At 55.3% G+C, this 18,281-nt stretch overlaps 1 protein-coding gene across 3 annotated transcripts in view; it reads right to left on the bottom strand.

The window, feature by feature from the left end:
* The window catches only part of RGS12 (regulator of G protein signaling 12), a 108,047-nt gene that overhangs the window by 50,547 nt on the left and 39,219 nt on the right, over positions 1-18,281 (bottom strand). The window lies entirely within an intron of this gene.

The raw sequence follows: 18,281 nt of genomic DNA on the forward strand, positions 1-18,281 counted from the left end.
AATACTGTCAATAATCACGTCTGAGAAGTTAATCATAAAATGCAAACTTCTATAAATAGGAAGGCCACAGTCAACTTCATGTTACGATCACGGTGGAAACCACCTTCGCAGACTTCAGCAGGTGGAAAAAGGCACTGAAACTCTGTACGTCCACCCCCAAAATGGACCAAAACCCACGACCCAGGACAGAGGCGTGTCCCTGAAGCCAAAAGAGATGGAAGCAGGCGGGGTGAGAGTGGGGTGCCGTGGAGTGGCAGCGGGGGGAGCCGCGTGGACGAGGCGGGCAGGGCGCTGCCAGACTCCAGCCCGTGGGGCCTTCCGTGCGGCGCAAACGGATCCAGGTAAAGCGCAACAAACACGCTTTTTAAAAAAGTATCCTTTATTTTTTAAAAAAGTTTTAGATTTATAGAAAAATTGTGAAGACAGTACAGAAACAAACATGCTTTTAATATGCTGCTGCTCCGAACCCAGCAAAGGAGCCACGAGGTGGGACCCAGGGGCCGGGCTGGACGCTGGGCACAGGGCACAGCCCACACACCCCGGGACTCCTGGGCCAAGATGCCCAGCTCCCTAATCCTTCCGGGAGGAAAGCAGTCCGACTGAGGCCCGCAGGAGTTCCAAAGAGTGAGCCCACCCAAATTAGAGCTCACAATTCAAAAATCCCCCCGAACTCGAGGGAAAAGCCCACCAGGAGAAACGACAGGAGACGCACGGGCACTGGAAAGTTCACATACAGAATGCCCCAGAGCTCTGAAATCGTCGGTAGAAGCCGTAACGCAGACAAGAGGAGGTGAGGGGGCCTCCGTGAAACAGAACCCTCCACGAGGCGTCTGGCCGTGCACGATGCTGAGATTAGACACCGGGGAGAGAGGCGAGCAGAGGGGAGGCTGCTGAAGAGAGAGTCTGGGAACTGGAAGACAGCCCTGAAAACGGTCACCCTTGCGGCCACTTGGAGACCAGAGGGCCGGGAGCGAGCAGGGGAAGGAGAAGCAGGAGGCCTGGACGCGGGCCAGCGAACTCTCAGAGAGGACAGCTCTGCTGGTGCCAGAGCTCACCGCCCACAGGCCACCCCCGGGACCCCTCACGCACATCCTCCGGGAGAGGCGCCCCAGCATTCTGGGTGCCTCGGTTGTTCACCATGTTCCAGGAGGCACTCAAGAGCTCTGAGCCACAGCCTCAAATGTGCATTTCCTTCCCTTTCCCCAGTTTGGGAAGCTGTGTCCAAAGAGCACCTCCCAAGCTTAAAATGCTAAGGAAGGTTCAGGGCACCTGGGTGGTGCACTCAGTTAAATGTCTGACTCTTGGTTTCGGCTCAGGTCGTGATCTCAGGGTCGTGCGATCGAGCTCTGCATCAGGATCTGCGCTCAGCAGGGAGTCTGCTTGAGATCCTCTCTCACCCTCTGCCTCTGCCCTGCCCCCCCAAAATCAATCAATCAATCTTTAAAATGTTAAGGAAAGGGCACCTGGATGGCTCAGTCATTAAGTGTCTGCCTTGGGCTCAGGTCATGGTCCCAGGGTCCTGGGATCGAGCCCCACATCGGGCTCCCTGCTCGGCGGGAAGCCTGCTTCTCCCTCTCCTACTCCCCCTGCTTGTGTTTCCCTCTCTTGCTGTGTCTCTCTCTGTCAAATAAATAAATAAAATCTTAAAAAAATAAATAAAAAATAAATAAAATGCTAAGGAAAGTTCTAGGCATCTGGAAAGCTGTGGGCTAGTGGGCTCATCCTGGAGGGGCCAGTAAGGGCGCAGAGGTCACAGATGTCCCCCGACCACCCCACATCTTCTCAAGCTCATGCTGGGATTGCTCCTCGCCCACCGCAGTGTGAGGCAGGGTCACAGGGAGGCCAGCTCCGCAGCCTCACTCACGGCCTCCACCCTCTGCTCTGGACATGTTGCCCTGGTGACGCTCATACCCCTGGCAGAGCTCTACGGAGACATGCTTCAATAGTATCCGGACACAGGGCGCCTGGGTGGCTCAGTTGGTTAAGCGTCTGCCTTCGGCTCAGGTGTGATCTCAGGGTTCTGGGATCGAGCCCCACGTCGGGCTCCCTGCTCAGCAGGGAGTCTGCTTCTCCCTCTGCCGCTGCCCCTCCCCAGTCTCAAATAAATAAATGAAATCTTTAAAAAATATATACTATCCAGACATAAAACTACTCTCCTCTTCCAAGTTCACATATTTTTGAAGAAATAAGTAATGACTTTTCCTGACTAGATTATTTAATTTGCAAATAAATAGTGTATAATTACCATTAACCTGATTCTCCTGTTTACTGTCCAATATTTATTCCACTTTACAAGCATGCAGTGGCAGAGCCGGGCCATGACATCAGCCGATCCCTGCTCAGCACCCCAGCTCCTTGGCCCCTGAGATGGCCATGGGAGCAGGCTGAGGAGCACGGATCAGGGGCCTTCGCTCCAAGAGGAGGTAAGGCCTAAAGAGGTGAAGCGGTCTCCCACGGCCACAGGTGGTGGCAGGGAGGAGCCAGGAGGCGCCCTGCGGGGAGCTCGGGCCCAGCGTGCTTTACTGGTGGCCGGGCTCAGTGCTCGGCGAGCGGGGTGAGGAGACACAGGCAGACAGCCTACCAACAACGGGGAGCTGGAAAAGACAGGGAACCCCCAAATCATTCCTATTTGCCTCAGGATCAACAACATGTCTATGCTGACCCAAGTTACCCTTTTAAATCCTGGTTTGCAATTTTTCTTAGCAGAGCCTGGCTGACGGGGGGAAGCAGTCCAAGATGGCAAAGCTTCAGAAACCCCCCTAAGATACTTCCCATGGAGCATCGCCCACAGCAGGGGGGATGACTTAAAGTCAGGCATTCCCAAGGTCTCAGCACACTGAGACCACTGGACCACTACAAACGCTTTTATGAATTACAGCTTAACACCCCTAAGGTTTATGCTGATATCCAGTATAATCCGGATCAATAACTCATTTTCATTAGTCTGTACTCGTGGGCTCTTCCTGCATTCCCATATCTACGTGTTACACCTACAAAAGCAGCAGAACTGTAAAAACAAGCTGCCAGTGACAAAGATCCCAGTAAGTGAGCATCCGTCTGTGCTCATCGTAACAAAACAGCTCGAGAGTGTTCTAGAACATATGCCTACAGGACTGGAATTTACACTGACATAATGTATTTGTTTGAAAGAAACTTACAAAGTATTTAGATACGCAATTTAAGTTCAAACCATCTCCATTCCTCGGGTCAGCCTCTTAAACCTGATAGTTCAGTGGAAATCGGACTGATTCCCAGCAGGAAATTTGGACGACACAGGTTCCATGGATATTTTATTTTAAATCAATGGTATTGGGGCGCCTGGGTGGCTCAGTCGTTAAGCATCTGCCTTCGGTTCAGGTCATGATCCCAGGGTCCTGGGATCGAGCCCCACATCGGGCTCCCTGCTCAGCGGGGAGCCTGCTTCTCCCTCTCCCACTCCCCCTGCTTGTGTTCCCTCTCTCGCTGTGTCTCTCTCTGTCAAATAAATAAATAAAATCTTTAAAAAAAAAAGTTTTAAATCAATGGTGTTAAAGTTTCAGATCATTAATATGAAGGGAAGTACATGATGAATCTAACCTTTATCAAGGCTGATCCTGTCTGTAACATTAGACAAGAGCAAGTATTAAACTATATCGTCACCAAATTACTTTGATATATAGTAATACATAATAATATCAATTTTCAGTTTTGAATCACTGACAAAATTTCCTAGCTTAGACATAAAAAGTATTAATCAGTCCTATCTGAGTCCTAAATAAGAGACCAAAGGCTGTAAGTTGCCCAAATGCATCAAATGTTTTGAATACAAAGAGAATATAAATAACCCAAATGATGAAAAACCTTAAGAATTTAACACTTCCTATTTGTATCTAATATACACTTATTTGACTTTTTAAAAACTTCATCAATGGGGCCCCTGGGTGGCTCAGTCGGTTAAGCGTCTGCCTTTCACTCAGGTCATGATCCCAGGGTCCTGGGATCGGTGCTCAGCACTCAGCGGAGAGCCTGCTTCTCCTTCTCCCTCCACCCCTTCTCCTGCTCGTGCACGCCGTGCACGCTCTCTCTCAAATGAATAAATAAAATCTTTAAAAATTTTTTCAAAATAATGAAAACTTGATCATTTAAGTTTTAAGTGACTCCTCGCTGGACCGAGTGTGGAAGCGAGCAGGCCCATGTGGGGCCTGTTGGGGGCGCTATGCCCTGACTTGGGCTCCATGGGCCCAGGGGTCTTCACACCCAACCACAATCCCCTAAGGAGCTGTCAAATCAATTCGAGGGCCATGAGCCGCATTTGTCAGCCACCAAGTAAGATGGATAGAAAAATGTGAAAGGAAAATACCAAGTACTTCCCGGGATCCATGCTGTGCTCAGGCCCAGCTTCAGTCACACATGTGTGCACGTGAGCACACGCATCACGTGTGCGAGGTCCCCACGTGACCCGCATCTCCCCCTGCAGAGTGTAGTCCCAGGACTCTGAGAGCTGCTGCAGGAAGGACCCAGCCCCTCCTGGACCCTCAGTGCGCCACTTCTCACACCCCTCCCCCCCCACCCCGCCCCGCTCCCACCTGCGGCCTCACCTGCAGCCCATCTACCTGGCTGTGGCCCCAGCTACGCCTTCTCAGGGAAGCCTTCCTTGCCAGGCCCCTGAGGCAGGCCCACCACAGCCTTGATGTCTGCCCTTGCCAGTCAGCTCCCAGGTCCCTTGGTGGCAGGGCACAGGAGCGACCTCCCAGAGGCCCGGCGAGAGGGCTGTGTTCAGCACCTGTCCCCACGCTGGGATGCCACAATGTTCTATCCCAGCCCCGCTCTCTCCATGTTCACGCATGAGTCACGAGCACACGCACACCCCACACCACTGCTTTCCAGCAGCTCCAACCAGAGACACCTGGACATAGGGCCTCCCATGACACAGGTTCATGGGAGGTTCAAACTGTGATGTTCACAATGAAGAATTTCTGTGATCCGGGAGATAGGGATGACATGGGGTGAATGGCATGGGGTGAGGGCACTCTGGGCGTTTTCAGTGCCACACGACGCGGGCGGGGGTGGACCCATCACAGTGTTTGCAGGGGGGAGGGGACGGGGCAACCGAGTGTCAGATGTGGGCAGAGCCCCAGAGCTCAGAATGGAACCTGGGCTTCGCTCTCTAAAGTGCGTGTGCGTGTATGCACCTGCTTCCCAGAGACCTCTTCATTCTTCAATAAAATCAGAAGAGAGCCAAGAAGGCCAAACCCACAATGACAGCATTTCCCCAAGGATTTAAGACTGAATGTTCGTGTCACACCCTCAGTGAAGCCTGAGATGGTGCACTTTGCAAACACCCCGATGAGCGGCACGGCACACAGGCCCCACAGTAACACTAGGTGTTCGGTGTGAGCATCTGACCTCACCCAGAAATCCTCTGACCCTGACATAAAGACTGCAAACCCCATTTCCTCACTGGCTGGCCCAATTCAAGAAAGACACAGGGTGGGAAGCGGCCGAAGGTCTGGGATGATGCCCACGACCTCGCACCCCAAGACAGCAGGGACCGCCAGTGAAGTGAAGGTAGGCACGGCCTTCCTGGGATGCTCTGTGCAGGAGGCGGCACCATGTCTAGCTCTCAGACACTGTCACGGAGGAGCTCCTGCAGGAATGGGACATGCAGGGACACGCAGGAGGCCGGAATCCAAGCCCCACTCTCGTGTGAAGTTGAAGCCCAACCCCAGGGACTCGCTTTCTCATAAAGGCTGAGATGTGTCGGTGGTTTTAAAACCTCCACCCAGCAGAGTTGAGCCTCAAGGTGGAGCCCCCGTCCTCCCCAGGCTGGCTCCATCAGCTCCCAGCAGCCCCTGGGCTCCAGCAGTTGCCCTGTGGGTCAGGCAGGGCCGGGGGAGTTCCAGCTGAGACTGCTTCCACTCATCAACGCCTCTGCAGGCGCGAGGGATGCATGCAACAAAGCCACACACCAGACCGGGCAGCCCTGCCCCCAGGTGCTTCTGCTGGGCGCTGAAGATGAATCCAAAAATGTCAGCTCCCTGCTGCCTGGGCAAGTCAGGTGCCACGGGAGAGCATGGCACAGAGAAGGGCACACAAAGGTGTCCCCGCAGGGTGTCGCTGGAGAAGGGCTGATGCAGGGCAGTGAGCAGCGCCCAGGGTGCTGGCAAGAGAGCAAGGTGGGGCAAGGAAGGAAGAATGCAAGGACAGATTTGGAGGGCTGGTCCACGGGCCTGCCGACACGGAGGGCTCGAGGGATGGCCTGAGTGAGGGGCAGGGGAGACCGAGGGAGAAGCCCAAGTCCGACTTGGCCACTGTTCCCCACCCGCCTCCTGCACGTCCAGAGGGAGCTGGGAGCAGACATGGACCCGCTGCTGGGTCTGGAGCGTGGGGTCCCCGCTGCAGAGGCAGGCTGGAGAGGGCAGCCTCTAAGTGATAGCTTGGAGGCACCTGGAGGAGAGAAGCCAGGGAGGGATCCTGAGGGAATGGGGCCCCCAGGAAAGCTGGTCAAATGCTGGGACACCCAGACATCCTGCTGTTTTAGGAAATCTGGCCTTTCTTTCGTGGGAGGATGACAAGCACTGACAGACAAGTCATTCAGGGACGGATGGTGAGAAGGGGCAGTGCACTGGACACCCCTCGCGGGATCAGGGAGGAAGAAGCCTGCATGCCGGCCGCACCCCAGCACTGGGGGTGCAGAAGGCAGGACCGTCTTCAGCAAATACCAGGGAGGAAGAGCTGTTGCTGCAAGGCGGCCCACCTCTTACTGAAGGAGAGGGGAGGACGTGCAGACAGAAACTGGAGTCCACTGCAAATAGACCGGGGGGTCTTCTTATACAGACAGCCAGGAGCAGAGCCTCAAACAGCGAGAGAAGAATGTGTGCAACCAGTGCCTTAAGTGGGATGAACACGGATCACAGACCCGAGGCCCCTCCCCCAAGGGTTTTAGGGTCGAAAGCGATCTGGGGCAAAGTACGCACCGACTGACTGACCGCCAGTCACGCAGGGCCAGCCCACTGGACACAGGCCCGCGGCCCTCCACCCAGCTCTGCTTGGCACCGTGGGAGCCCCGTGAGTGGGACAGGCCGATAGGAGAGACGGGCAGTGAAGAGAAGTCCGTTCATCTGAGCTAAAAAAAGAGAAACTCAGCCAAATGCAAAAGAATTCTGTGCAGCCCACCCCGCTCATCCCAGAGGTTCGGAGCCAGCCGGGCGGGAGGCGGCCCACAGAAGGGCGGCCTGCCGCGCTCGCTCCCACCCCACAGCCAGCCTGGGAGCCGGGCAGCCCACACGGCCTCCCCTGGGGACCTAAGCCCGCTCTCAGCTCTCCCCCCTGCCACCCGCCCCGACCCCCGTGGGCCTGTGACCGGAGCCGGCCCAGCCCATCCGTGGCGCCACAGCGGCCCTGCTCGCGTGGCCAGCCCTGCCTTCTTCCCCACCGAGCCTGGGCCTCCCCAGGTGCAAGCCCAGCGGCCTCCTCCCCGCCACCTCCCTGTCTTCCTCCAGCCTCTGCGGGGCTCTCTGTGGGGCTCTCTGCGGGACCCGCTCGCCCTTTGCACGCCCCGATGAGGCGCCCCGAGAGCACGGCCACCTCCATCGCTCATCCCACGGCACCCAGAACACTCCACCGCGTCCTTCTAGTGCAGCCCTTCTTACTTTCAAAATGCTACCCAGAGCCCCAGTGCACGAAGAGGTGAAAGCCCCTTGGTCTCTGGGAAGTTCTTTCCCTCACACACTAGCAGCCCCAAGGCAGCCGCCGGGGCAGACGGACCTCAAAAGGCATCGGTGACATGAGATGTGCTCCCAAGCCCCTGCCCGGCAAACCTCTGCCAAGCGTGCAGCCCAGTGGGGTCTGTAGTTTAGGACCAGGAAGGAGGGACAGAGCCCAGGAGGGACTGAGCTCCGTGGGCAGCCCCGCCGGTGGGAGGCTGGGTGGGGGCCGCAGCCCCGGACGGGAGGCCCAGCCCCCCAAGTGCCACAGGGGCAGCGGGGCGAGGGGTCCACACGGGACGCCTGCCGCAGCTTTCTTCTTGTGACGCTCCTATTCCTTTCAGGCTGTGGGGTTTGTGTCCCCCACGCAGCCTTGGCAGCCTCTGCGGCTGACACCTGTCCTGACGTGCTTGGAGGACGACGGACGGCTTTGCTCGGACAAAGGGGCACATGTGCACGTTCCAAGTCTACGTCCGCTCAACTTCACTCCTTACAAGATGGACAAACTGCGATCTGTTCGTTTGGCCGAGAGCCTCTCGCTTTTCCTGGGCCGGCAACCACCGGCTCTCCTTTGTGCTCCTCAAACGACCGTGGGAAAGCGCTCCCACGGAGGCGGAAGGGCTCTCCGCCTGCAAGAAACACAGCCTTTCCCGCCGCACGGCGTCCACTGAGCACGCACACACACTGCGGATGGCGGCCTGGCCCCCCGGGGCACCCCCACTTCCGCACCAGCAAGCGGAGGCTCCGAGGGAGAAGCAGAGCCAGTGAGGCGCGGAGCCAGCCTTCCCACACGGGCCCCCCAATCTCACTCCCCTTGCCCATGGGCCTGCGGGGTTAGCCCCCCACAAGGACCCGCCTTCCGCCCGCTTTCCCACGGGCCCCCTGGAGCCCGGTGGAGCTGCACGCAGTACCTACCACTCATCCCACGACCTTCCGGCACCCCTCGACCCCAGAGGGGAGGGGGCTGCTCGTCTATGCTGCTTAACACAACCATACCACCCGGTCTTCACACACCCATGCCAGCAACTTACTTGCCAGTTTGAGCCTTTGCAAGAGGTTTGGAAGGGATCCAAATCATTTATACAGGCAAGCACAAAGCAGATTTTTAGTGACCTTTTTTTTTTTACTCAGAATAAAAACCAACATTTTCTAAAACTTGCCTTTATATACCATTGAACTGAAAATGCAGCCTACGCATATGTACAAATAACTAACTGGCTAATAGGCCCACAAAGGTCACAATATATTCAAAATTCACTTTTCCATCCAGGACGAGGAGGGGGGTCTATGGGAACACGAGGCAGCCAGAGGCGGCCCTGCGGCAGGCACGCCCGTAAACATCAAAGGCGCCTCTCCACCCTCTCGAGTGAGCGTTAGTAGTCCCTGGGCTTTGCAAACTACATCCCGAGTATTTTTAAAATACATTAAAATCGGCACTCACTGCATCAGGATGATCCGTGACCTCTCCAACTGACCTATTCCTATTTTCCATGTAAAGGGAAGGAGACAGCTCCTTCCCCTTCACCTCACATCCAAACCCGTCACTTCTAACTGACTCCCCTGCAGCTCCCCAGAGCTCCCTGGGCATTTGGAAAATATCAGGATGAAACAACTCTCAGAAAAGAATGAATTTAAAATCAGTACCCCGTAATTAGTGACAATCTCGTGTAAGTAATTTCTTTTTACCTTTATGTCAACACAGCCCAGCCACAAGAGGAAAAGAAACATTCTTTTTTAAATCTCAAACCTTTTTTTTTTAAGTTTCATAGTAAGTTCAACTTTATATATAAAAGCTCAGATAATAATTCCTATGCCAGAAGTTCCCTGTGTACCTGTATGAGGCAGAATCACCTCACTACGTTTTACAATATTAAATACAAAATGGTGATTTAAAGGCTATGATAGATTTTAATAATCCAGTTGAAATTTAACACTTCAACACAATGAGCTCACTTGCCTTAAAATCTGCTTAAAATCTCATTCCTCCAGTAAGGACGAGAAAAGCATGGGATGCTCTCTGTAGGGCCAACTTCAAGGCAAGCAGCTGGGAGCCGGGGAGGCTGGGCTGGCCTCGCTGCAGCCGACCGGCCCGGCCCAGCCTCGCTCCGGGGGCCTGGGGTCCCAGAGCCCCGGGCGTGTGCTTGAGCTCCGTGATGCAGACAAGCACTGTTTTCAAAGTTCACACCTAAAATCTACCATTCACTGAACAGTTTAAAAACAAAACAGTCACGGAGATGCCAAGTTGTCTTACAGAAGATCTGTTAAATGACAAGAAACAGCTAGAATAACTTACCTGCTGATCATTTAACATGTGCGTTTCCTTTGACAGCCCTTTTCCCAAATTCATCTTAGGGCAAGAACACTTCCGACCCACACCAGGCGTGCGGATCTACACTATACCATTCGACGCAGCCGCATGCCCGTGCATGTCAGGGAAGTTTAAAGACATTTCAGATGAAGTTCCATTCCGCTCCCTCCGTAACCCATGGCAACAGGACATTGCAGGAAGCTGTGGTTTGCCAGGGATTCAGACTCTATCTCAATTGTCTCGTGTGGAAAAAAAAAAAAAAAGCCGTTTACATAAGTCACGCTGTGAGATCATTTTTCAAGTATTTCCTCTACCAAATCAGAAGAATAAAACTTCAGCTGATAGGGGTAATTCTCAGTCAGTACAACAGCTGCAGAGAATTTGTTTTTTTAGCAGCGTGGCGCAGTTCACAGCCTTAATTACAGTTGCTGACGATTCTATTATAAGCCTCCATATGCACGAGTTTATGTGATGCCAACCTGCGGATTCGGCTGTATTCCTAAAACCCGTCTCACGCATCTATCTCTGTCCCATGATCCGCCTCATCTGCCTTCTGACGCCTGACACAGGCTGAGAGGGAGGGAACCACGGCAGATCCTGCTGGACAGAGGAAGAAGAAACAGGAAACTGAGTCTAGAACTTAGGTATCACTGCAAACGGACCTGTTGACTTTCTGGAGACCCAAGGGCAAACTGCTCACCCCAAAGGACTTCTTTGCACCACGTTATCCATGTCTGGATCCCCTCTGCACGGGCTCCAGGGCTCAGCATGCCCACCCCACCATGGAGGGTTAGGCAGCCACAGACCTTGGGAAGCGTCCTATCCAGGGCTGCAAACTCAATGCCAACAGGGTCAAGAGGCTGGGAGGATGGCCCTCAGGTTTGGGGTCGGGCCCTCAGCTGACCGCACTGACCATGCTGAGCCTGTCCTGACTTTTGCTTTTCCGTGGGAGAAACATGAGTAATCCCAACGTGAGCATTCGGTGAAGGAAGTCTGGGACACCGAGCACAGGATGGTGTTTAATGCAGAAATGTACGGTGCCTGCCTGAAAGGTGAAAATCTTGCAGACGAACCACGGGCATCAGCTCAAGCTGCCTCAGACTGCTTTTCTCAAAAGATCCACACACAACAAAAGTATGAACTGATGTCAAGGCAAAAGCGAGGAAGGGGCAGAAGCCACCATGACCATCCACACCGCCACCACTGAGCACAGGAAGCACCTGGCCTGAGGGGGGCGGGCGAGGGAGGGGCTGGGAGGGGGAGAGCACAGCCCAGGGCTGGGGGACGGGCTGGGGGACGCAGGGAAGGCTGCACGGAAGGCTAGGACCCGGTGAGAGAGGCGGGGATGGGAGCAGCAGCCTACGGCATGGGCCCCCCGGAGGTGGGCAGGGATGCGCCAGGCAGCCCCACCTCTCCCCCTGGCCCCTGCACCCTGCGCCTAGTGGGGGTGATGTAACAAGCCTCAGCCCAGAGAGCTCCTTCCAACCCTCCTAGGAGTCCAGGGCTCCCGTGGTTGACCCGCCAGGCCTGGAGGGGCCTAGAGCCCCTGCCCTCGCTGGGGCTTCATCCTTAAGTTCCATGGCCCACCCCCTCCGCCTGCTCTCCAAGATCGTCTTTCCCAAACAGGACAGTCGGCAGTATGAAGGAAGTGGGGGCCTCCACTAACAGATAGATCCCCCGGGTACACCAACACGTCACCTCTTCTGGGAATAAATCAAGTCTGGCAGACAAAGCCCACAAGCCCACCTCCTTCCCCCGGCGGCTGGAAGAGAGGAAGTGGCGGGCAGGGCGCTGTGTGGTATCAACCATAGACTGGCAAGGCTGAGACAGGCTCTGGCCAGGCCCAGTGGGCAAACAGACAGGACACACGCCACCCTCCTTCCCCAACCCACTCACCGCCACCCCTCCTGCCCAACTTCACCCTCCAACAGGCACACACCCATGCATGCACACACACGCACCTTCTGAGGACACACTCTGGCAGGTTTTCGTGGGTGGTCAGTCGAGCCCGTGACTCTGTGACCCTGGTTATTTGCCCTACCGATTTCCAAGGGGCCTGTACTAATTTGTAGGTTTGGCCCTAGTCCCGAAGGCCTGCCAGACCTCGGAGGACCACCAGGGACCAAGAATGGAACCAGACTACAGAATAGGAAGGCCATGCCCACAGGGCGCCCCGTGGGACCTCTGGCCAGGACCTCGAGAAAACCCAGCACCTGGGCGCTGAGCCATCCACACTACCACTCAGGAGCCAAGCTTCTTTTTCTTTTAATCACTTCAGACAGAAATGCCCACACCCCAGCAGAGGAAGCGCAATTTCATCTTGTCTGTGTGGTCCGTCACGTGTGGCCTGAACAGTGGCCTGCCCCTACCTGGCTCCACGCGCCACAGTCTCTCTGCATCCTTGTGTTCTTTGCAGGCTTTCTGTGTCTCCCCTCTGGCTGTCCGCCTGCCCTTCTCTGCTGTCTGCAGGGCGAGGAAAGGGAAGGGACGGGGGCAAGAATCTGGCGACAGACCCCCTATGCTGGATGGCACCTTGGCCCCCAGAGCCCGGCTCACCTGCAGGGGAAGGAGAGATTCCCAGGCTGTCCAAGCGTCCCAGAGTCCCAGCAGCTGCTGAGGGCAAGTGTCCAGGACACCAGACACACTCACCATCGCATCCTCCCTATTCTGATGGGTATGTTGGCTCAGGGCCGGTTGGAGACTGAGTTCAGACCTGGGCCCACAAAGATGAGCCCCTAATAAAACCAGGTGCAGGTTTGGGTACAAGAAAAATCTGGTGGGGGTGGCGGTGCAGGGTGGCAGTGAGCTGCGCAGAGGGGCAGCAGGGAGAGTGCCAGCTCAGCAGGAGGGTGGGGGGTCCTCGGCCCCCAACCCCAGGCCTGCCTGACCATGTGAGCCGCCTAGCAGAAGAGCCAGGGGCCTTCGATGGGGAGCTCTGGCCCAGGAACCCGGACAACAGGAAGTAGGTCCCAAGCACCCACTGGTGCATCACCAGGCTGGGGAGACCCCAGGGGCCCCTTGTTCCCTCTGCCCCGCACCTGCCCAGGGGTCTGATCTGAGCTGGGAATCCAGTGTAAGCACTTGGGAATGGCAGCAGAGGACATTCCAGCGGGAACACAGGCAAGCCAGGCAGGGAGAGAACCCTCTGTGGCCACCTAGAAAATCCTGCTGAGAGCCCCTCCTGTATTCTGGCAGGAGCCCTCCTGGTGGCAGCCTCCCACCTCCCCAGGCGCCTCTCATGGGTTCTTGCCCCCAGCCCCACGCCAGTCTTGGGAGGGGGAGGAGCACCTTCCCCTGAATGCCCTGGACCCATCAGGACTTCCCAGGTCTTCTGGAACACGCACACTCTACTAAAGGTTCCAGCATGGCAGAGGGAGATGAACACGGGGAGCAGCCCAACCTCAGGTGCAGGCACCCCCCGCCGCCCCCCGCCCCAGTCTGGGCAGGTTGGAAGGAAATGTATGACCTCGGCGCCCTCTGCTGTCCAGGCCCTGAACTGCCAGTCCTTGCTAACCACACCTGGGCCGTCTCCCCAGCCGACTTCCTCCCAGCACGGTGCTCTAGACCTCTAGACCTCCACACACAGGGAGGACCTCCTGCTCTGCCCCTGCGTCTGCCAGAGACCCTTCCACACACAGCCCCACTGACCCGGGCGATGAACACACCCAAGTTCTCCACATTCAACACAGAAGCACCACTCTCTCCCTCAGCTCCCTGTTGTGAGTTTCCCCAAAGCCTCCTTTACGCTTAGAGTAAGACCCCAGGTCTCAGCCTGGCCCTCCCTGCCTTCTGTTCCCGAGACCTTCACGTGCTGGCCCCTCGCATCGATGGCTCAACGTGAACACTCCCTCCTCAGAGGGGCCCATCTCTGGTCACAAACCTATTCCAGTCCCCCCTGCCATCCCCCTGCCACAAATGTGCCATGCCTCCTTCCAGGATGTCCGCAGTACCAGAGGCCTCCCACTGGTGTCCCCAGGTCCAGGGGCCTTTCTTCACCCTAATGACCCTCGACCCCCTCCCTGGGCCCTGGCCAAGCGCCAGGCACCCACCCCTCAGCTCAATCCAAGAGCCTTCCTGCCACGCCTGCACCAAATCAGAGGCACGGAAGGTCCCAGGGCACCCTTCTCCCTTCCCCTGTGCCCTGGGGGCTCACGGGCCATTTCCAACCCCCACCCGTGACAGCCGTCCCTGCTGGGCTGCGCAAGCACCTTCCCAACACTGTCTGCTGACCCCACACACTCACACCTGTCACCCAAGCAGTCTCTCACATTCTGCACCACGGAGGACCTCCTGGCACGCGGCACGCTGGTCCAAACAGCTAAGGAGAGAAGCTCCCACCGACCTGCACTCGCCGCTCCCCGCTGCACCCATTCTGCGCTCTGTGGTGGGACCCCGAGATCAGCCCAGCTGCATGCACAAAGAGCACACGCTTCCGACTCCATGGCCAACAGCCCACGACGGCGACACTCGACGGAGGACCTCTAGAGACTCGGGCCTCCCGTGCTGGTCTCGGGGACATGGCTCCCTTTTAAGGCTGTGCACATTCAGCTCAGCCCCCCTGCCCCTGGGGCCCCTCTCCTGGGCCCTCTGCACCTTGGCAGCCTCTCACAAACATCAAGACCGTCGGTTCATGCCCCGATCCGTGCCTGACTAAACACCTAGGGGGCAGAGACGCCCCGCAGTCCACGCTAGGCCTACAGGGCGGGCCATGTTCTTCCCGACCGGCCTCTCAGGTCACTGCCTCCTGGGTGACCGTCTACCATGGTCATGACCAAAATGGGCACCTTTATTAAAACACACAAGAGGGATGCCTGGGTGGCTCAGTTAAGTGTCTGCCTTCGGCTCAGGTCATGATCCCAGCGTCCTGGGATCGAGCCCCCATCGGGCTCCCTGCTCGGCGGGAGGCCTGCTTCTCCCTCTCCCTCTGCTTGTGCTCTCTCTGTCAAATAAATAAAATCTTAAAAAATAAATAAATAAAACACACAAGAACTCACTTCTGACCTTTCTCTAGCAACTGTCTCATTCTCGGACCCCACCCCACAAGGCCCTTCCCCGTTCCCGCCACCTGTCAGCAGCTCATCTGCTGAGGGCAGGCCCCGGCTCCTCTGTCCCATCTTCCTCCTCTCTCGGGCTCACCTGCAAGACCCCAGCCGGTGACTACTGCCCACCCCAGCAGTCAGCAGAGCTGCGAGGCTCAGGCTGAGCATGTTTTCTGGAAGCTGGAACACAAATTCGGAAAGGAGCACATAGTGGGAATGTGCGGTTCAGAGATTCATCACGAAGTGCAGCCCATGGGGCTCCTCCCAGGCCATAACGAAAAGCCACATTCCAGCCTCTCTCCACGGTTCTACGCTGAACATACAACCACACGCCGCGGCTCAGTGTGGCCTATTTTCTGACGTACGGAAATGGAATCTTTGGTGTCTGCCTTCTTTCTGGGACGTTGACCTGCGCTCCCGAGGCGGCCACGGCGCGTCCCGCTGCACGAAGAAATCACAGCTTACCTGTCCTTCCCAGGGCGGGCGGACAGGCAGGCGGCCCCCCCCCGGCACTGGTCGGACGCTCGCGCACGCCCCTCCGCGCACGTAACGTCTACTTCGGATGGAGTGGAGCTCCAGATGGCAGGGTGTGTGTGCCCCCCACACACCCAGCCACACCGACACACGACACCGCAGTCCTCACTCCAGCCGCCCGGCTTGCCGACCTCACCACAGCAGTCACGGCACGTCCCTGACGACCAGCGTGGCCGGATGAGCCCTCGGGGCATCATCTTCCATAAAATGCCCCCCTGAGTCTCGTGGCCACTCTTCTCTGGCAGGCGTCCTTGGATGGATGGGCCTTGGGGGCCACCCCCCCCACCCCGGTGTTCTAGCACATGCGTTCGCATGAATGGAGGGTCCTGACGTTCACCAAGTTGGGGCAGCAGCCTTTGCCTTTATGGTTCATGCTCTTTGTGTGGGGTTTAAAGTCTTCTCCGCCCCCACACCCAAGGCTGTGTGGCTGCGTGACCCTCTGGTGACGCTCCTGTGCTCTCTGCACGTCACATCTGCAGCACAGCTGGATTTAGCTGTGTTTGTACGGCATGGGGAGGACCGACTGACTTTCTTTTTCCCACGTGGATGTCTCCTATTCCAGCACCACTGAAAAGATCACACTCAGCCCTGCTCTGCACACAGCCCACATATGCAGGCACTGGGTCTATTTCTGCGCATGCTCTTCTAGTCCACTGTCTGTCTGTCCATCCGTGTACCAACACTTACAGAGTCTTGATTTACTCCCACTCTGTCATAAGTTTTGGTAGCAAATAGCAGAAGTCCTCCTACTATTCTTCTTCAAGAATATCCTGGCTAAAACTATGGAAAGAGCCAAGATATCCATCGACAGATGAATGGATAAAGAAGATGTGGTATATATATACAATGGAATATTATGCAGCCATCAAAAGGAATGAGATCTTGCCATTTGCAATGAGGTGGATGGAACTGGAGGGTATTATGCTGAGCGAAATAAGTCAGTCAGAGAAAGACATGTATCATATGACCTCACTGATATGAGGAATTCTTAATCTCAGGAAACAAACTGAGGGTTGCTGGAGTGGGGGGTGGGGTGGGAGGGATGGGGTGGCTGGGTGATGGACACTGGGGAGGGTATGTGCTCTGGTAAGCGCTGTGAATTGTGCAAGACTGTTGACTCTCAGATCTGTACCTCTGAAACAAATAATGCAATATATGTTAAGGAAAAAAAAAAAGAAGAAGAAGAAGAAGGTAGCGGGAGGGGAAGAATGAGGCGGGGGAAATCGGAGGGGTGAACGAACCATGAGAGACGATGGACTCTGAAAAACAAACTGAGGGTTCTAGAAGGGAGGGGGGGGTGGGAGGATGGGTTAGCCTGGTGATGGGTATTAAAGAGGGCACGTTCTGCATGGAGCACTAGATGTTATACGCAAACAATGAATCATGGAACACTACATCGAAAACTAATGATGTAATGTATGGTGATTAACATAACATAATAAAAAAATAAATAAATAAAAAAGAATATCCTGGCTACCCTTTGCATTTCTATGCCAACTTCAGAATCATCTTCTTAAGTTCAACAAAACACCTGTTGGGATTTTGATTAAAATTGCATTGAATCCAAATGGTATTTTCTAACTGTACCCACAGCTGAATGGTGTATATTGACGGACTATCCAACAACCTTGCCAAGCATTCATTAATTTTAATAATGACTCTATAAGTTCTTTTAGATTTTTGACGTCCTAATCACATCATATAAGACTAAGAACACTTTCATCTTTTTTTTGCGGTTTTAAAATTTCTGTTGTTTTTACTTTCTTAGTATGCTGAGACTGGCGATAAACACTTGAACAACACGGTAACAGTGTACATCTTTCCTCTTGCTCCTGACCTCACAGGGAAAGCTTAAGTATGCTGCGTGCTCTCGGGGTTTTTATATCCTTGTCAGATTAAGGAAGTTCCCTTTAATTTCCATTTTGTTTTGTTTTTTACCATGAATGGATACTGGCTTTTCCCACATGTTTTTCCTGCTTCTGTTGAGATGACAGACGATTTTTCTACTTTCCTCTCTTAATGTAGTCAATTATACTGACTTTCAGGTATGAAAAAAATCACGTCCCTGGAATGAATGTGACCTGCTGGGCTGTGCGTCTGTCAAGGGCGTGACGTCCTTCCACCTGTGCTCCCCGCTGGGCAGCCCTACCCCGCCCCTCTCCGCTCAGGTCCTCATCAGCTTTCAGGGCCAAGGTTTTGGAGGCCTCATACAAAGAGTTGGGAAGTAAGCCCAACTTCAGGGATTCTTTTGCTCGTTCAGCCCGTTAATTTTCTGTTTCATTAATTTCTGCTTCTGCCTCCCTCACTGCCCGGCCTCTACTGCCTCCAGGTCAGTCTCACTGCTCTCTCTCTAGGCTCCAGACAACCTTCCACGTTCAGTCCTCTCTCATGCCTGTATCAAAGCACTGTGAGCGCCCCCTTGGCACGGGGGCAGCTGGGTGCCACGGGTCAGAAGCGTGCGTTTCAGCATCATCCCACTCTGCTCCGACCTCCACAGGGATTCTCCTTTCAACTACAGAGTGCTTGGCGGATCGCGTACCCACAGGTGTGCAGGCCCGCCTCCTCGCCGCTGGATTCCAGTCCCCCTGGCTGTGGCAGGGGACAGATTCTGTCAGGAGTCCTCCACAGCTGCTGAGACTTGCTATATGGTCCAGCATGTGGTCAACGTTCACACACGTCCCATAAGGGAGTGGAGAGAACGCGCTCATCGGGGGC

The sequence above is a fragment of the Mirounga leonina genome, unplaced genomic scaffold, assembly GCF_011800145.1.
Source record: "Mirounga leonina isolate KUSES-001 unplaced genomic scaffold, KU_Mleo_1.0 Mir_129, whole genome shotgun sequence".
NCBI classification, from domain to species: Eukaryota; Metazoa; Chordata; class Mammalia; order Carnivora; family Phocidae; genus Mirounga; species Mirounga leonina.